Source organism: Moschus berezovskii, chromosome 14 (genome assembly GCF_049115385.1).
Source record: "Moschus berezovskii isolate FMDL1 chromosome 14, NW_MosBer_1.0, whole genome shotgun sequence".
NCBI lineage: Eukaryota > Metazoa > Chordata > Mammalia > Artiodactyla > Moschidae > Moschus > Moschus berezovskii.
Window position 1 is genome coordinate 35,436,317 of NC_142473.1, and position 20,889 is coordinate 35,457,205.

General features: G+C 47.2%; 1 protein-coding gene across 7 annotated transcripts in view; it reads left to right on the forward strand.

The window, feature by feature from the left end:
* GRIK4 (glutamate ionotropic receptor kainate type subunit 4) overlaps positions 1 to 20,889 on the forward strand; it is a 392,975-nt gene that overhangs the window by 4,068 nt on the left and 368,018 nt on the right. The gene's annotated exons all lie outside the window — the stretch shown is intronic.

The following is a 20,889-nucleotide window of genomic DNA, read 5'->3' on the forward strand; positions in this document are numbered from 1 at the left end:
AGGCTCCTCCGTCCATGGGATTTTCCAGGCAAGAGCACTGGAGCAGGGTGTTCCTTCGCATTTAGGTCACCGCAGAACTCTGAGCTGAGTTCCCTCTGCTATGCTGTACGTTCTCATTTGTTGTCCATTTTATACATAGTGTTAATAGTGTGTATGTGTCAATCGCAGCCTCCCCGTTCATCCCACCCTGCTTTCCCCCTTGGTGTCCGTGTATTTGTTCTCTATATCTGTGTCTCTGTTTCTGCTTTCTCATAAGATTATCTGCACCATTTTTTTAGATTTCGCATGTACACATTAATATATGATATTTGTTTTTCTCTTTCTGACTTATTTCACTCTGTTTGACACGCTCTAGATCCACCCATGTCTCTGCAAACAATCAGATTCTCAAAATAGTCTTTTACCTCCCAAACAGTTAAGGTTAGAACTGTTCAGACAGGCTCTGTCTGCCTTGCCCTCCATGGTACTACCAGTGCTAAGGGCTTGTCTTAGCCTATTTGGGCTTCTCTAACAAATTACCATAGATTGGCTGGCTTACAAACAACAGAAATTCATTTCTGTCAGTTCTGGAGGCTGGGATGTCTAAGATTAGGGTACTGGCAGATTTGGTATAACCATCTCTTGTTTTTTTTTTGGCTGTAACCTCACATTGTAGAAGGGGCAAGGAAGCTTTTTGGGGCCTGTTTTCTTTTTGAACTTTTTTCTTTGTATTGGGGTATAGCCGATTAACAATGTTGTGATAGTTTTAGGTGGACAGCAAAGGGACTCAGCTATACATGTACATGTATCCACTCTCCCCCAAACTCCCCACCCATCCAGGCTGCCACATAACGTTGAGCAGAGTTCCCTGTGCTATACAACATATCCTTGTTGGTTATCCATTTTAAATATAGCAGTGTGTACATGACATTCCCAAACTCCCTAACGATCCTTTCTTTGGGGGCCTCTTTTGTTAATGGAACTAATCCCAGCTCAAAGGTTCCACCTTCATGATCTGATCATCTCCCAAAGGCCCCACCTCCTAATGTTTAATACCATCACATTGGGGTTTTGAATTCCAGCCTATGAATTCTGGGAGGGACACAAACCTTCAGTTTATAACAGTGCTTGATAAATAATTAGATGACTAGGTGTCCATGGGGTTGCAAAGAGTCGGACATGACTGAGCGAGTGAACTGAACTGAACACTTTTTCTAGGTGATTAAAAGGAATAAAGGTTCGTAGATGGGGAAGCTTTTGAGGCAGATGGTCACAGCCCTGTGGAAAGCTCTTGTTTAGTGTGTTTAATAAACACTTGTTTAGCTCCAGTGGTGTGCCATGGAGTAAGTACAGTACTGTTACTGGTACTGCTGTCATCACTGCTGTGTCTTCAGCTCCACCCAGCCCCCTGTTTATGATGTGCCAAGCATCTGCTAAGCCCTTTACAAACACAACCTCATTTAATCCTTACAAATGTCCAATGAGGTCGACGTCGTTACCCCCGTTTTAAAGACAAGGCTCAGAGAGCGGCTAAGTCACTTGCCAAAGATCACGCAATCACTGGCAAAGCTCTCATTCCAATCTGAGTCTGCCTGGTTCCAAAACCTATATCCTCAGCCACTATTTCAGGGCTGGGTGGCTCAGTGCTGAGAACTAGGAGTCCTTCCACCTCTTTCCTGTTTCTCCAGATTGGCTGAATTCTCTTTGGCTGAGAGATGTGGTAGAGTAGCCAACACAGGCTGCCCAGCCCAAAGTCCCTGTCCACTGGGAAAGGAACTCTGAGTCCTGGGTGAGGGCAGGAAAGCCGCAGGGCACGGGGAGCCTGGAGGGTTGGCCAGGGTTCCTGGGAGCCCTCTCCCCAGTGGAACCTTTCTCATTGTCTGCTTTCTAGTCTCTGATCAGCTGACTGCTGGGAGGCCGTCCTCCTAGGACAGGATCAGGGCATTGGGCACTTGGAGCTGTCAGGGAGAAATATGGGAATCATTTCAACAGGTAATCACAGGATATTGTGAGCTTGTTCAGCGCAAAGAAAGCTCAAATGGCAAAGAAACACTCTCCCAGATAATCGATGGACGTTGCATCTAAGAGATTTCCTGTTGATGGCCACAAAGGAGTCTTCCCTGGGGCGCTGGTGGTGGTATGAAGTGCTGGGCTGGAGTGGGGCTGGCAGGAGTGGTGGCTGTGATGTCCGAGGGGCCAATAAGAGGTTAAGGGGAGTGGGGGAGAGCGTGCCTGTGCCTCTGATCAGGAGTTTAGAGACTGCGTTTTAGCCCCATCTCGGTCACTTACTTACGCGAAAACTTGGCAAAGTCGTTTTTCTGGAACCTCAATTTCCTCCTCTCTGAAGTAGAGGGGCTTGATTGCATGGATTTGGTCAGTTCAGACACTCTGATTCTGCCGTCTCTAGAGGCTCCTCAGCTGGAACATCAGGACAGAAAACCTTTGTAATAATCAGCATGGGCACAGGGTAGAGCTTGTGCTTGTCTTCATGTGTATCTTTTATTAGTAGTATGGTAGTAGCAGCAACAAGCATGCAACAGCTGACATTCCTTGAGGATGCAGGACATATTAGGCTCTATGGTAAGTACATTATTTCTTTTATCCCTCAAGTGCTAAGTGCTAAGTTGCTTCAGTCGTGTCCGACTCTTTGTGACCCTATGGACTGTAGCCCAACAGGCTCCTCTGTCCATGGGATTCTCCAGGCAGGAATACCCACCCCCATGGAGTGGGTTGCCATGCCCTCCTCCAGGAAGTCTTCCCAACCCAGCCCTCATAACAACTTCATTGTACCAATGAGGACCTGAAGCTCCAAAAGGGTGAGTAAATTACCCCAGACCACATAGTCTGTAGGGAGCAGAAATGAGTTGCCTATCTGAGCTGTTAGATTTCAAAGCTGGCGCCCTCAAGCACTGGGCTAGAGTTTTTCATTCTCTTGACCACGGTCCACAGCAGGAACACATTTCAGAGTCCAACCCAGATTACCCAGAGATATAGGTATACAAACTGAAATGCTGTGTGCTCTGTGCATGGACAGTTCCCATTGTCATTCCTTTTCATCTCTTTCTTGATCATCTTTATTGTATTAGTTTCCTGTGGCTGCCCTAACAAAGGACCACAAACTGGGTTGCTTAAAACAGCAGAAGCTTGGTCTGTCTCAGTTCTGGAGGCTAGAAGTTGTTTTTTTTTTTAATTTGTTTTATTGAAGTATAGTTGATTTATAATGTTGTGTTAATTTCTGATGTATAGCAAAGTGATTCATTTATATATTAATACATTATTTTTACATTCTTTTCCATTAGGATTTATCACAGGATATCAAATATAGTTCCCTGAGCTATACAGTAGGACCTTCATGTTTATTCATTCCATACAGAATAGTTTGTATCTGTTAATCCCAGACTTATATACATCATGGGCTTCCCTGATAGCTCAGCTGGTAAAGAATCTGCCTGCAGTGCAGGAGACGCCGGTTCGATTCCTGGGTTGGTTCCTGGTCTGATTCCTGGGTCTATACATCATAGTTTGTATCTGCTAATCCCAAACTCCCACTCCATCACCCCACCCTGCAACCACAGGTCTCTTTTCTATGTCTGTGAATCTGTTTCTGTTTTGTAGACACATTCAATTGTGTCAGGTTTTAGATTCTGCATGTAAGTGATATCATATGCTATTTGTCTTTCTCTTTCTGACTTACTTCACTTGGTATGATAGTCTCTAGGTCCACTCATGTTGCTGCCTTATTGCATCCTTTTTATGGCTGAGTAGTATTCCGTTGTACATATATACCACATCTTCTTTATCCATTCTTCTGTTGATGGGCATTTAGGCTGTTTCTGTGCCTTGGAATAGTGCTGCTAAGAACACAGATGTGCATGTATCTTTTTGAATTATAGTTTTGTCCATGCATATGCCCAGGAATGGAATTACTGGATCATATGGTAGCTCCATTTTTAGTTTTTTTGAGGAACCTCCATACTGTTTTCCGTGGTGGCTGCAATAATTTACATTCTCACTAACAGTGTAGGAGGGTTTCCTTTTCTCTACACCCTCTGCGGCATTTGTCATTTGTTGATATTTTTAATGATGACCTTCTGACTGGTGTGAGATGATACCTCATTGCAGTTTTGATTTTCATTTCTTTAATAATTAGCAGTGTTGAACATCTTTTCATGTGCTTGTTGCCCATCTATGTCTTCTTTGGAAAATTGTCTATTTGGGTCTTCTGCCCACTTTTCGATTGGCTTATTTTTTTGCTGTTGATTACATGAGCTGTTTGTATAAGCCTTTGTTGGGTACATCATTTATAACTGTTTTCTCCCAGTTGGTCAGTTGTCTTTTCCTTTTGTTCTGATTTCTTTGCTGTACAAAAGCTTGTAAGTTTGATTTGGTCCCATTTGTTTATTTTTGCTTTTACTATCGCTTTGGGAGACTGCCATAAGAAAAACATTGCAGATAGGTAAATTCAAAAAAATTGAAATCATTCCAAGCATCTTTTCTGACCACAATGCAGTAAGATTAGATCTCAATTACAGGAGAATAACTATTAAAAGTGCCAACATATGGAGACTGAACAACACGCTGCTGAATAATGAACAAATCATAGAAGAAATCAAAAGAGACATCAAAATATGCATAGAAATGAATGAAAATGAAAACACAACAACCCAAAATCTCTGGGACACTGTAAAAGCAGTGCTAAGGGGGAAGTTCATAGCAATACAGGCACACCTCAAGAAACAAGAAAAAAGTCAACTAAATAACCTAACTCTACATCTAAAGCAACTAGAAAAGGAAGAAATGAAGAACCCCAGGGTCAGTAGAAGGAAAGAAATCATAAAAATTAGGGCAGAGATAAATGCAAAAGAAACAAAAGAGACCATAGCAAAAATCAACAAAGCCAAAAGCTGGTTCTTTGAGAAGGTGAATAAAATTGACAAACCACTAGCCAGACTTATCAAGAAACAAAGGGAGAAGAACCAAATCAATAAAATTAGAAATGAAAATGGAGAGGTCACAACTGACAACACAGAAATACAAAGGATTATTAGAGAATACTATCAGCAATTATATGGCAATAAAATGAATAACCTGGAAGAAATGGACAAATTCCTAGAAAAGTACAACTTTCCAAAACTGAACCAGGAAGAAATAGAAAATCTGAACAAACCCATCACAAGCACGGAAATTGAAACTGTAATCAAAAATCTCCCAGCAAACAAAAGCCCAGGTCCAGACGGCTTCACAGCTGAATTCTACCAAAAATTTAGAGAAGAGCTAACACCTATTCTACTCAAACTCTTCCAGAAAATAGCTGAGGAAGGGAAACTTCCAAACTCATTCTATGAGGCCACCATCACCCTAATCCCAAAACCTGGTAAAGACCCCACAAAAAAAGAAAACTATAGGCCAATATCACTGATGAACATAGATGCAAAAATCCTTAACAAAATTCTAGCAATCAGAATCCAACAACACATTAAGAAGATCATACATCATGACCAAGTGGGCTTTATCCCAGGAATGCAAGGATTCTTCAATATCCGCAAATCAATCAACGTAATACACCACATTAACAAACTGAAAAATAAAAATCATATGATTATCTCAATAGATGCAGAGAAAGCCTTCGACAAAATTCAACATCCATTTTTGATAAAAACCCTCCAGAAAGTGGGAATTGAAGGGACATACCTCAACATAATAAAAGCTATATATGACAAACCCACAGCAAACATTATCCTCAATGGTGAAAAACTGAAAGCATTTCCCCTAAAGTCAGGAACAAGACAAGGGTGCCCACTCTCACCACTACTGTTCAACATAGTTCTGGAAGTTTTGGCCACAGCAATAAGAGCAGAAAAAGACATAAAAGGAATACAAATTGGAAAGGAATAAGTAAAGCTTTCACTGTTCGCTGATGACATGATCCTCTACACAGAAAACCCTAAAGACTCTACCAGAAAACTACTAGAGCTAATCAATGATTACAGTAAAGTTGCAGGATATAAAATCAACACACAGAAATCCCTTGCATTCCTATACACTAATAATGAGAAAATAGAAAGAGAAATTAAGGAAACTATTCCATTCACTGTTGCAACGAAAACAATTAAATACTTAGGAATATATCTACCTAAGGAAACAAAAGACTTGTACATAGAAAACTATAAAACACTAGTGAAAGTAATCAAAGAGGACACGAATAGATGGAGAAATATACCGTGTTCGTGGATTGGAAGAATAAATATTGTAAAAATGAGTATACTACCCAAAGTAATTTATACATTCAATGCAATCCCTATCAAGCTACCAACAATATTTTTCACAGAACTAGAACAAATAATCTCACAATTTGTATGGAAATACAAAAAACCTCGAATAGCCAAAGCAATTTTGAGGAAGAAGAATGGAACTGGGGGAATTAACCTGCCGGACTTCAGGCTCTATTACAAAGCCACAATCATCAAGACAGTATGGTACTGGCATAAAGACAGAAATATAGATCAATGGAACAAAATAGAAAGCCCAGAGATAAACCCACGCTCCTATGGACACCTTATCTTCGACAAAGGAGGCAAGAATATAAAATGGAGAAAAGACAGTCTCTTTAACAAGTGGTGCTGGGAAAACTGGTCAGCCACTTGTAAAAGAATGAAACTAGAACACTTCCTAACACCATACACCAAAATAAACTCAAAATGGATTAAAGATCTAAATGTAAGACCAGAAACTATAAAACTCCTAGAGGAGAACGTAGGCAAAACACTCTCCGACATAAATCACAGCAGGATCCTCCAAGACCCACCTCCCAGAATATTGGAAATAAAAGCAAAACTAAACAAATGGGACCTAATTAAAATCAAAAGCTTCTGCACAGCAAAGGAAACTCTAAGCAAGGTGAAAAGACAGCCTTCAGAATGGGAGAAAATAATAGCAAATGAAGCAACTGATAAAGGATTAATCTCCAAATTATACAAGCAGCTCCTGCAGCTTAATTCCAGAAAACTAAGTGACCCAATCAAAAAATGGGCCAAAGAACTAAACAGACATTTCTCCAAAGAAGACATAAAGATGGCTAACAAACACATGAAAAAATGCTCAACATCCCTCATCATCAGAGAAATGCAAATCAAAACCACAATGAGATACCATTTCACACCAGTCAGAATGGCTGCTATCCAAAAGTCTACATGCAATAAATGCTGGAGAGGGTGTGGAGAGAAGGGAACCCTCTTACACTGTTGGTGGGAATGCAAACTAGTACAGCCACTATGGAGAACAGTGTGGAGATTCCTCAGAAAACTGGAAATAGAACTGCCATATGATCCAGTGATCGCACTCCTGGGCATACACACCGAGGAAACCAGAATTGAAAGAGACACATGTACTCCAATGTTCATTGCAGCACTGTTTATAATAGCCAGGACATGGAAGCAACCTAGATGTCCATCTGCAGATGAATGGATAAGAAAGCTTTGGTACATATACACAATGGAGTATTTCTCAGCCATCAAAAAGAATGCATTTGAATCAGTTTTAATGAGGTGGATGAAATTGGAGCCAATTATACAGAGTGAAGTAAGCCAGAAAGAAGAACATCAATACTGTATATTAACGCATATATATGGAATTTAGAAAAATGGTAACCTGAACCCTGTATAAGAGACTGCAAAAGAGACATAGGCATTTAGAACAGTCTTTGGGACTCTGTGGGAGAGGGTGAAGGTGGAATGATTGGGGAGAATGGAATTGTAGCATGTATATTATCATAAGTGACCAGTCCAGGTTTGACGCATAAATTTTCCTCTGTTCAAAAAAAAAAAAAATAAAAAAAAAAACATTGCATCAATTTATGTCAGAGAGTGTTTTGCCTATATTTTCTTTAAGAGTTGTATGGAGTCATATTTTATATTTAAGTCTTTAAGCCATTTTGAGTTTATCTTTGTGTATGGTGTGAGGATGTGTTCTAACTTTATTGATTTGCATGCAACTGTTCAGCTTTCCCAACACCACTTGTTAAAGAGACTATCTTTTCTCCATTGTATATTCTACTATCCTTTGTCAAAAATTAATTGAATATTAGGTGGGTTTATTTCTGGGCTCTTTCTTCAGTTCCATTGATCCATATATCTGTCTTTGTTCCAATACCATGCTGTTTTGATTACTGTAGCTTTGTAGTATTGTCTGAATGGAGGCCAGAAGGTTGAAACTGAGGTGTTGACAGAGTCGAGTTCCCTCGAAGGCTCAAGGGGAGAATCTGTTCCATGCTTCTTCTGATGACTTCAGTCCATCCTTGACTTTTGGCTGTATTAGTCCAGTCTCTGCCTCTGGTTCAATTCCTGTTCTGGGAAGATCCTCTGGAGAAGGAATAGGCTACCCACTCCAGTATTCTCGGGCTTCCCTTGTGGCTCAGCTGGTAAAGAATCTGCCTGCAATGTGGGAGACCTGGGTTTAATCCCTGGGTTGGGAAGATCCCCTGGAGAAGGGAAAGGCTCCCTTCAGTATTCTGGCCTGGAGAATTCGATGGACAGTGTAGTCCATGGAGTCACAAAGAGTCGGACACGACTGCTTGGCCTTCACTTCACTTCACTGCCCCCATGGTCACGTTGCCCTCTGTGCCTCTTCTGTTCTCTGTGCCTGTCTTGTAGGGATACCTGTGGTTACATTCAGAGCCCACCTCATAGTCCAGGACAGGCCTTCCTCTCAAGATCTTTAACTTAAGCATATCATTTGCCATATAAGGTAATATTCATAGATTCCTAAGATTGGGACAGGAACCTGTGTTTTGGGGGACCACCATGCTGTAGTACAATTATGGACTGGTGAATTTTTTGCATTCTCTGTAAATTTTGATCAGTTACCATCACTATTCACTCTGAAGGTCCAGTTGTCCCATCATTGGCCAAGTGGGAGAACCTTCAAGGCAGCCTCTTGATGGTTAGACCCCGCTAGTCTGGGGCAATTTCTTGTTCTCTAATGCAAGATGTCTCAGGCTCACCTTGTGTATTCCTTGTCCCTGACCTGGAATTTCTTCTGGGCACTCTAGTTTCTTTCAGTAGGGAATGGAATACTATTTCTCTTTGATATTGTCTATTCTACTCTATTTCATTGAAAAATTTTACTGATTGCAATCCATCTAATTGATGTCAAACTGCCACCTGCAGTTTGTGCTTGGTTCTTCTGCGTTTGCTTACCTTTCCCACAAATTTAACTTTCTTCCCATGTAAGTGTGAAGTACCCACAGAACAGGGCCAGATCTCCGTCCACTGGTTCTCCCGTGGCCCCAGCACTAGTCTGCTTACAGAGGGTGGCCCTCCACACTTCTGGCCCCCACCCTGTCCTCAGGCCCAGCTTCCTGCTAGACTTCATCGCTCTCCTCCCCACTCCCAGCTCAGCCCTTCTACATCACTGTCATTCTTCTGCATTGCCATTCTGAGAGGCTAATGTGAAAATTGTTCACAGATGGCACAAACAATATGGAAAAGAGCCTCTGTCTTCATCAGAGCAACACGAGACAGTGTTTTTGAATGATTAAATTGTTATCACAATAATTATGCTGAAATCCCAAACATCTCCTCAATGTGCCGATTCAGCCTTTCATCAAGGGCTCCTGGGGCCCCCTTGGTGGTTCTCAGGAGGCAACAGCAACAGGGGTTCCAAGAACTGACTGTCCAGTCCCTTTCTGTGGCTTTCAAACCGGGACTCTATGGACAGAAATCTTTTAGCAGTGTGGCTGTATCCGCTGCAGCGCCTCACCTGTAAACCAGGTGCCAAGCTGGGCCCCAGGCTAGGTTCTAGCAGACTCTGCTTTTGGTGGCTGCCCCAGCGCCATCCTCACACACAGGCTCTGTGCTCTAAATAGTCGACAGGTGCTCCCGGAGGCCTCGTCCCGCCCACTCCACAGTGCCGGCCACCCAGCTTCTTTGCACCCTCTTAGAGCCAGCTGACACAGAGGGAGAAAGCAAATTGGATGAAATCTTTCACATCACCTAAGACTGACGGACACTTGGTCTCTTACCTTCCCCAGAACATTTGCTTTTTGGGAGTATCTTGGAAATCTCCCACAGCTCTCTCCTTCCTCCTTACCTATCGGGCAGACCCTGACTTCTTTCTTCCAGGACTGGGAACAGCTCCCACCTCCCTCACTCCTGTCCAGCCCCTCTCCCCACCTGCTGCCCCAGAGAGAAGGCTCAGAAAACCACACCTAAAGGAAGACCACTTCATCTCTGGTTATTCAGGGGGACAGGCAGTGGTGGGGATGGAAGAGAGACCTGGGAAAGAGGAGACGCACTCTGTATTAAAATAAAAGACTAGCAGTCGTGAAGCTGCTCTTTAAACAAATATTTAAAAATAGATTTTAATTTCATAGTGTGGTCAGCCAAGGCAGCGAAGGAAGAAGAGACAGGGGAGGCTGAGCAAGAAATGGCCCTGACCTGCAGAAGCAGGGGGGGAAATTATGAACAGATTCTGTGCCTCATTTTAGGTTAGAAATTCAGCGTCATTGCCTCTTATCACTCACATGGACGATGTTTACTGATCAGTTCTTCAGCTGCTCTTCCTCTCTAGGTCTATCTGTCTCCCCTGTTAATAGACCACAGTTCAGTCTATTCAGAAGAGGCCAGATTTTGACTTGGGTTTCGATGGACAGAAGTACGCTCTGGCTTGTGTTTATCGTCTCATCCCAAAGACAGAGCCAGGGATATGAAAGAAAACAGTGTGTTTGGTGAGAAGGTGGGTGGATGGATGGGTGAATCAGCACTTCCAGGTGGAAATGATTCGTCAGTGATGGTGTCAGCGGCCGGCGGGGCAGTGGGGAGGTGTGGACAGTGGCCTGCCCACCCCACCTCGGGCTCCGGCGATCAGGGACTGCCCAGTCTCTCTTCTGTTCAGATCCTACATCTGATTAAGAGCCCTGACACAGTATCTGAAGAAATATAAAAGCCAAATTCATCGGCTGGGATGGAATTACATTAAGGAGGATGAAATTAAAGGCTTTTCACAGAAAGGGATCTCTAGGATCATATGATGGAAGACTTTAATTATTTCAAAGTGCCCCCCCAAAAAGATGCTTTCAAAATGAATTCACTTTGGGGAATCACATAAAAAGATTATGTATGTGTATCTCTTGGAGTTGTTAAGCTGTTACTAATTTAGAGGGCTACTGGCAGCCCACGAAAGGGGGACTTAGGTTGCCTCCCCTGTGAGCTGATGAGGCAATGCTGCAACTGGGGGAACAGAGATCAGGGAATGGAGAAAGGGTTTAAGGTCCTCTGATGAGACACAGGCAAGTACTTGAGGTCATCTAATAACCTTCTCTCGTTGACCCGGTGTAGACGCTTTCTTAGAAGGAAGCTAGTGAGTTTCCCTTGCCATTGAAAGAGAGAGGGTGTCTCTTTTGTGAGTTGGGGTGTGCTGTTTCAAGGCCACACAGGTTGGCACTCTTAGGACCCTGTATCCGAGGGCCTGACCATCTTCCCTTGGCCAGACTAGCACTACTTCTAGGTGCATGTACTTCTCAAGCTCACCTTGATCCAGGCTTTTCCCAGAGACCAACCCCCGAGAGTTCACTCAGTCCCCTCCTCTATCTGAACCCCCATTTGGATTAAATCTCACAGACTCCAAAGCTGCTGCCCATTCATGCTCTGGACCCCCATGGTCTGAAAACCCTCTTGCTGCACTGCCCATCCATTCTTACTTGTCCAAGGCTCATCAGAAGGATGGTAGAGTCACGTAGACAGAACTTCGTAGGTCAGAATAAACTAGAACATTTGCCTTCTGGTCTGCTGCTAAGACACATTTGCTTGACATAATTGAGAGAGAGCCAGCCCTGGCAGTGGTGACCCTGAGGGTTCCCAATGTGCCAGTTGACACCTGGAGTCTCAAGGGTCTTGCCCATGGCCCAGGGCACACTGGTCAGTGGCCCCTGGGAGAAGCAGGCCAGGTGGAGGTTAAGCCTGGTCCTGTCCATGCTGATCTTGCCTTGGGAGCCCCTGGGTCGGCATTGGGGTTGCATCTAGGCTTGTGTGGTTCAGTGTTCACTTTATTTACTGTGGAATCCTCAGCGATAGCTCACAGTAGGTATCTCACTAATATTCATTAATGTTGGTTGGTGAATGAACACTAGGGAGCCTAAGTTGGTCTGGTCCTTTAGTCATAAGAAATTACACTTGCCATGACTCCCTAAACTGGATTTGGATGGGAGCCTTCACTCACCTTACCTGATGGCTCAGACCTTAAAGAATCTGCCTGCAATGCAGGAGATCCAGGTTCAGCCCCTGGGTCAGTAAGATTCCCTGGAGAAGGTAATGGCACCCCACTCCAGTATTCTCTCCTGGAGAATTCCATGGACTGAGGAGCCTGGTGGGCTACAGACCATGGGGTCCCAAAGAGTTGGACATGACTGAGCGACTAACACTTTCACTTTTTCACTGTTCACTCTCCTGGTCTTCCCTGAAGGAGGAGACACTGTTTGGTGTAAGGAGAGCCCAGGGTGGGAGCCATAAACCTGGGTTCTCATCCCAGCTCTTCCTGACTCTGGCTCCATGTACACAGGCCCTGTCTCCAGGCCTCCATGGGCCTCTCTGCAGTGGGATGGGTGTGCTCTGCTAGTCTCTTCCAGTTCTGGGCTTTCCTAATCTCCCCTTTTCCTTCCCTGCTCCATCCTGTGCCTCCTGGAGCCTCCAGAGCCAGCCTGGGAGATGGAATGGGGCCTGCAGGACTGGCCACGGGAGCGGCCCCTCTCCCATCTCCCCCTGTGCTTCCTTGTGTGACCGTGGCCTTGTTCATCCTTTAATGATTCACCACACACAGCCTGGGGCTGCGTGGAAGCTCCCAAAGGCCGAGTCACCTCCTGCAGAGAAAGGCCGCCTGTCCCTGGGGGCGGGCACTGCTGGAGCAAAGCTGTCAGCACGGCTGCTGTCGCCGTGGTCACCGAGCTCCGGGCAGCATGAGCTCGTAGCGTGGGGGCACTGTTGGATCTGTGCACCGGGGCCTGGCCAAACAGTGGCCCTCGAGTGCCGGTCCCCTCTGGTCACACTCCCCCCTCCCCCCAGCACAGTTCCCGTGTGGAATCATTCTTCAGGTTATCACATGTTCCCTGAGGAAGGAATGTGGAGGCGCACTCCAAAGAAAACTCCGGAGCTCATGTGCTGCCAACAGTTTGCTTTGCCCCTCAATACCCCTTTGGCCTCAGTCTTCTTATCTGTTAAATGGGCCTGAGAATGTTCCTGATGGAGGTGGTCAGAGGCAAAGTTTGTGACAGTCCTTTGAAAAGTGCAAAGGGTTATTATCAGTGTGCAGGCTTGGGGCCGGTGACAGGGGCGCTAAGGGAGCACAAGGAGCGAGGGCAAGCTTCATGGAGGGGTGCTGTGGAGATGACTAAGATGAGGACGTCCCTGGTGGTCTAGTGGATAAGACTCTGTGCTCCCCTGCCAGAGGTGCAGGTTTGATCCCTGACTGGGGAACTAAGATCCCACATGCCACGCACTGTGACCAAAATAAAAGAGAAGGACAATTCTATCACTGTGATTTGTGCAACAACAAACAAAATGAAAGTTTTTTTTTTTTTTTAGGATAGCTTAAAAGTGGGGAGAGACTCAGAGGTGTGGCAGGCTGGTGGGTAGAGGGAGGTTCAGCAGGCTCTGTCCCCATCACTCGGCCCTTCATCTGACATCTCTGGGTGCCAACCTTTTCTCTGCTTGGAGGAGTCAGTGATTTCTGATTTTTAGCTTGGAAATATATCTTCAGCCCATGGTACTGGCATACCCAGTCACCCCCCAAACCACTCACTACTTCTTACCTGCCCTTGCCCTGGTGGATGTAAGGAATCTGACTCTTGGAAATCCACCTCTTTGGTGTTCACTGGGGCCTCTCTGACCACCACCTGCCCCTTTGGGGACTGTAGGAGACTCTAAGGGATCTGAATCCAGGAGCTGTGTTCCCGAGGTCCTCCTGACAGCATATGGTCTGTGCAGAGAGGGGAAGTGAAGGTGGAAGTCATCAGCTATTTCTCTGGGGCTCTGGTGCATCTCACTGATGGATGGGTGGAGGAGGAGAGGGGTGATCAGCTTCGCGGAGGCCCGAGGAAGAGGACCCGGGTAGGTGCTGAGGCCTTTAGCAGTCTCATCAGCTCTTGGGTGAAAGACTTCTCCGGAGCGGGTGAGAAACCCCAGGATCAGTTCTCTCTGTTTTTTCTAGATGATGAAAAATAAATGTGAAGTAAAGAGGGTTTCAGGGAAAGAGCTATCCTTCCCTGCATCTCTTCATTCTTTCTTAAATATTTATTAAACAAGCTGTGTAAGCCTTACACTGTGCTAGAATACCGAGCATGAAGAACCTGTCTTCTGCCCTCTTTATTTGTATCCAACTCTTTGCAACCCCATGGATGCAGCACGCCAGACTTCCCTCCTTCACTGTCTCCTGGAGTTTGCTCAGACTCATGTCCATTGAGTTGGTGATGCCATCCAACCATCTCATTCTCTGTCACTCCCTTCTCCTTCTGCCTTCAATCTTTCCCAGGATCAGGGTCTTTTCCAATGAGTCGGCTGTTTGCATCAGGTGGCCAAACTATTGGAGCTTCAGCATCAGTCCATCCAGTGAATATTCAGGGTTGATTTCCTTCAGGATTGACTGGTTTGGTCTCCTTGCAGTCCAGGGGGGAGAAGGCAATGGCACCCCACTCCAGTACTCTTGCCTGGAAACTCACATGGATGGAGGAGCCTGGTAGGCTGCAGTCCATGGGGTCTCGAAGAGTCGGACATGACTGAGTGACTTCACTTTCACTTTTCACTTTCATGCATTGGAGAAGGAAATGGCAACCCACTCCAGTGTTCTTGCCTGGAGCGGGAGCCTGGTGGGCTGCTGTCTATGGGGTCGCACAGAGTCGGACACGACTGAAGCGACTTAGCAGCAGCAACAGTCCAGGGGACTCTCAACACATCTGCTCCAACACAGTTCAAAAGCATCAGTTCTTCGGTATTCAGCCTTCTTTATGGTCCAACTCTCACATCTGGCTCTTAGAGCTCACAAACTAGTCAGGAAGATGAAACAGCCATCAAACACAGCAAAGCAAGCATGCAGGCACCGAGGGGAGTAGCATAGCCATTCAGACTTGGGTGAGCTTGGGGAAAGCCTGGTGCAGTCAAGGAGGGCAGCATGGAGGAGGCAGCCCAGAGGAGGGCCTTGGAGGATCAGAAAGCCTGGAGAGGTAGGGAAGATGAAGGGAAACATGTGATGAGAGAATAACTGGTGCAGCGTAGTAGTTGATGATCTGAGTTGGAATCCTGTCTGTACCACTGAATATCCATGTGCCTGGCTACGTCACCTTCCTATCTGAGCTTTGTTTCTTCATTTGAAAAATGGGGACAGTAGCAGTATCTACCTCTGAAGGATGGTTTGAGAATTAAATGAAATAAAAGAAAAGCTATGTGGGGCTAGTTGCTCCAGAATACATATACTTTCCAACTTGGTACCCTTGTTATCCCTACTGTTGCTGCTGCTACACTCTGCCCTCAGCCTCGTAGTTGCCTCTCTGCTGCCCTCCTCACACCCTCTCAGCATCCCTGCATCTCCCCTCTGGGCCACCTGTGCACCTGGTTATGTACTCAGGCCTCTGGCCAATCCCCTGTCCCCAAGCAGAGAAGGCTGGAGCACCTCAAGCAGGTGTGAATTAAACCCAGCTTCCCTCCTGCTCCGCTCCAACTGTCCTCCGAGGCAGAAAGTTTCCCTGCCAGGCCTCTCTTGTTTGTGTTGACAGCTCCAGCCACCTTTTCCTCCCAGCGTCCCACATGCTGGGCGGCTGGAAAGCTGGCCTTTTGCTTCGAGAGAGGGGATACTGTGCCCTTAGAGGCTGCATCTGCCCGCCCCACTCTGGAGCCTGACATTTGGTCTGCACCAAGATAGAGTCCTCTGTGCTAATTGGGCTTGTCCTGGCTGTCCTAGTGCTAATCCAATATCATTGAACTTGCACTTGGAGTGGCAAAGCTTCAGAGCAGAGTGCCCAGCCCAGAGATGAAAGGTGCCCAGCAGTTGTGCTGGTGGCAGGGCCACCATGGGCCCAGAGCAGGGCACATCCTTCCCAGCTGAGGTCTAGGAGCCCCACTGAGCTCATCATGTGAGTGAACAGTCTGGGAGGGTTGCCTCTCTCTCCACGTGGCTGCAGGTTGCAGCCATTCCTTGTCACTGCCTTTTACAAGCCCTCAGGCCCTCAGGCCCTCGGCATCTCTCACCTTTCAGTCTCTGGGGTCAACAGGAGGCAGCCCCGGCACCGGAGCGCAGCCGCTTGGGAGCAGACAAGCTAGGCCTCCAGTGGCCTATTCTTTAGCTCAGACAAAAGGCCACCTGATCACTCTGTGGTGTTATTTTGCGTGTTTCTGAAACAAATCAAAACGTGCTTGAAGAACAGCGAACCAGCATCTCTTAAGGGTGCACGTGCTCCTGGCAACCCGCTGGGAAGAAGGGGCAGTCTCGGCTTTGAAGCCACACTCCTGCCCGTGGTTCTGAGCCAGCAGCCATTGCCAGCCTTCCCCATGCTGCCAGGGGAAAAAAAGGGACCCCTGAAGAGAAGCGGGCTCCTTCCTCCTCTCCCAAGGGTGTTGGGCTGGGCTCTGGGTAGGTGAGACTCTGTCTCAGGAACGTCAGGTAAGGAAGAAACCTACTGGGGAGAGCAGTTCTGTTAGGGTCCACAAGTCCATATCGTTTTGAGCAAAATTGAGCTGATGCTGACGAGCTTTGCCAACTTTAAAATTACTCCAGCTCCTTCTGTGCCGGAGCGCTGGGGACTGAGGGAGGGCAGAGCCGTGGGGATCTTGGTAACCCCTCTTTTCTCGCTGGACCCCTTTATGCTTCATCTGCTTGGAAAATGAGAAGGTGTTCCAGGAGACCTGTGGGTTCTTGGAGAAGAGCTCTCACCACATGGGTAAGATGTGTATGGACCGAAGCACTGGACAGTCCTGGGCCAGGGTCTCAAGTCTGTCCCCTGTTACCGGCTAGGTGACCGCTCAGCCTCAGCTGTCTTGTGTGCAGGACGGGGATAGTCACAGCATCGGCCTCTCAGGGCTTTTGTGAGAATTAACAGAGATGCATGCAGAGCACTAACACGAGTGTCCAGCTCACTGGCAGCTCTCAGGACATGTCAGCTGCCATACTTGCTTCCACCGCCATGGTCACTGTCATTATTTCGATCATCCCCTCTGGTGCTGATCATGTTGGCCATGGGGCTGGCTGGGGGCTCCAGAGTGCCTCTCGGACTTTAAACTGCACATGAGTCATGTAGAGACCTTGTTATAAAATGGATTCTAACTCAGGAGGTGTCTGAAGGTGCAGCCTGAGGTTCCGCGTTTCTCGCCAGCTCCCCGGTGACACTGCTGCTGCTGTCTGTGGGCTGTGCTCTGGGTGGCCGGGCTGCGGCCATGACCCCCGGGCCTCAGTGCACAGAGTGGGTGATGTGGCATCTGGGGCCAGACCTCCAGGTCGCCTCGGGTGGGAGCCTCTCAGGGTCAAGAAGGATGTGAGGAGCCTGGTGAGTTCAGCAGCCCCATCATTAGAGAGAGAGAAAAAGAGAGGGCAGAGGCCTCGGTGGGCTGTGAGGTCAGCAGAGTTCTTCCCGGCTGACGTCATGAAAGAGAGTTTGAAGATGATTCTTTCCTCGAATTCCTCATTTTCTCATAATTTAGGGCTGATTGTTATGATTGCTGCCCGAGTCTTGGGCCTATCTCTCCAATTATGCTGAAAGCTCTTGGAAGACAAGGATCTGGTCTCCTGTCCTCTCTACCCCTGCGCTCCTACGATCCAGCCGGGCTTGTAGGATGCACTCGGGACCGGTATGCCTGGAGCCCTGACTGTGGAGCTTGGTGGGGTGCAGGGTGAGGACAGGCTGTGGAATGAGGTGGCCCTGCCCTAGTCCAGCACAATCATGGACTATCCTGCAGCGTGTGGGCAGCTTCTGAACACCCCCCATCCTCCCCACAAGCCTCGTCTGGAAAGATAGGAACAGCGACCCACCTCAGAGACTTATCAGAATTCATTGAGATAAAGTATGTCAAAGGGCCCAAACTTCCCCGGTGGCTCGGTGGTAAAGAATCCACCTGCCAATGCAAGAGACATAGGAGCCTTGGGTTCAATCCCTGGGTCGGGAGGAGACCTTGGAGAAGGAAATGGCAAGCCACTCCAGTGTTCTTGCCTGGGGAATACTGTGGACTGAGGAGCCTGGCAGGCTGCAGTCCATTGGGGTCACAAAGAATGGGACAGGACTTAGCAACTGAACCACAGCAACAAATGTCAAGGGCCCAGCTCAGAGTTGGCCTTCAATACCCAGTTGCTCCCTTTCTCTCCTCCTCATTGTCTTTCATATTCTCAAGCTATAGCACGCCCCTGCAATCCTGGGTCCTCTTGGAACTACAGTCTTATCCCCAAGGCTTTACTCCACTGACCGGTTCTATCTCCAGGCTAGCACTGGGCTGTGAAATAATGGTCTAAAACCCATCCCCTGGGACTCTCCTGGTGGTCCAGTGGTTGGGACTCTGAACTTCCAATGCAGGAGGGGCAGGTTCGATCCCTGGTTGGGGAGCTAAGATCCCACCTGCTGTACTGAGTAGGCGAAAAATTAAAAAAAGCAAAAGTCACCCTTCTTTTCCTAGTCCTCTCCTCCCCCTACTGCCTGCCGCCTGTTTATCTTGCTGAAAACTTTGCTCTTTGGGGAATAGCACTTCCGTCGCCCTGCCCAGTGAGTCCTGGGGGTGGGTGGGGGAGAGAACCAGCCACTGAACTGATGGATTCCCAGTGTCCCCTGCAGCCAGGCCCCTGCAGCCCCCTGCATTACCACCAGCTGCCCCTAGAGGCCTCCGTGTTCTCGGTGGACAAGTCTGTCCGCGGGACCTGGGCACCTTCATTCTGTGAGACGAATGAGGGCCTTTGCCGTGTGGCTCTCTGCTGGGTTTGCCAGGGAGCTGATGCTGAGGCCTTGTTAAGTGCTTCTGTCTGTCACCCACTTGGAGGTCATGCAAGGTTTCCTTCACTGTCACCAAAAACCTGGGGGGCAGGCTGGCTGTACCATCTTCACTTTACAGGTGAGGAGACTTACGGCCACCTGTTCACCCAACGACATAATCACCCCTGTCATCTGGCTCTAAGTTCAGGGCCTTTTTCCTTGGGTGATGGCTGCCCACACCACACCATCAGCACAGTGGCAGGTTTAGAGAGGACCAAGAACATTGTGTACTGGGTGTCAGTGATTTCAGAGTCTTCTTGGCCTGGAGCTTCATTTAAGATGAAATGCCATCAGCAGGGTAATTATCATTATTGGCGTATTTAAAGTACTTAAATATTTGAGTCCAAGTCAAGCTTTTACAGCTCTCTAAATCAGAGAGGCAGTTACACCGGGGCCAGGCCTCCTAGGAATCATAGCCCTTCTGTATTAGGAGCAGAAAGAACTGTTTCCTGGCACAAAGGGGGCTCCCTGCAGGCAGGGGCCCCTCTCTCCGGAACAGGCTCTGCACACTTGAGCACGTGTGTGTGTGCTTGCGTGTGTCTGTGTTATCACCCTTTGACTTAGGAGGTCTCAGCACGTCCTGCTTGGATCTGGAGATAGGCTGCTGCACCTGTCCCTGATGGCATTCAATTAGGGACCGGAGATGCTTTTAACTTTTATTGTTTATTAATAAAGTTAAATCCTAAGCATTAAAACCGTACTGATTTAGCTTTTATTCAAGAGGGAAATGAAAATGATCCATTCCCTAGGTGAGAGAGGACAGGTTGTGTCAGCATGAGAAAGCCCCTGGGAGTTGGGGGTGGGGAGGCTGTGTGCGCCTCTGACTTCCCTCTGCCAGCACCGTGGTGTTTCCTGGGGGTACCTGCCCGGCCAGAGGCAGACAGAGAACATGGCTGGGCTTGGAGAGTTTAAGTGAAGAGCCTCACTTACAGAGCATCTACTTGTGGGAGGTGCAGAAAGACCACCACCAACCTCTGCTTGGCAGCTGAGTGTGTCTGAGCACATGGAGGTCGGGGCAGGACGGTGCAGTGGTTCTCAGAGTAGCCCTTGGAGGCGGCCAAACATAGGTTCAGATCCTGCTGCTGCCACTTGCAGGCTATGTCCTATCAGAGCAGCAGCGGCTCCTTTCTGAACCCCATCTCCAAAGTGGGGCTGTTTGAAAAAGTGGAAGTGTTAGTCTCTCAGTCATGTCTGACTCTTTGCGACCCCACAGACTTTGTGGCCCACCAGGTTCCTCTGTCTATGGAATTCTCCAGGCAGTAATACTGGAGTGGGTTGCCAGGCCCTCCTTCAGGGAATCTTCCTGACCCAGGGATCGAACCCAGATATCCTGCACTGCAGGCGGATTCTTTGCTGTTTGAGCTACTAGGGAAGCCTGGGGCCCTTTAGACCTGCTTTTCAGTTTATGTGAAGATTCAGAGTGATGGTGTGTGGAAGTTCAGTTCAGTTCAGTCACTAAGTTGTGTCTGACTCTTTATGAGCCCATAGACTGCAGCATGCCAGGCTTCCTTGTCCATCACCAATTCCCTGAGCTTACTCAAACTCATGTCCATTGAGTTGGTGATGCTATCCAACCATCTCATCCTCTGTTGTCCCCTTCTCCTCCCGCCTTCAACCTTTCCCAGAAATAGGGTCTTTTCCAGTGATTCAGTTCTTCACATCAGGTGGCCAAAGTATTGGAGTTTCAGCATCAGTCCTTCCAATGAATATTAAGGACTGATTTCCTTTAGGATGGACTCATTGGATTTCCTTGCAATCCAAGGGACTCTCAAGAGTCTTCTCCAACACCACATTTCAAAAGCATCAATGCTTTGGCACTTAGCTTTCTTTATAGTCCAACTCTCACATCCATACATGACTACTGGAAAAACCATAGCCTTTACTAGACGGACCTTTGTTAGCAAAGTAATGTCTCTGCTTTTGAA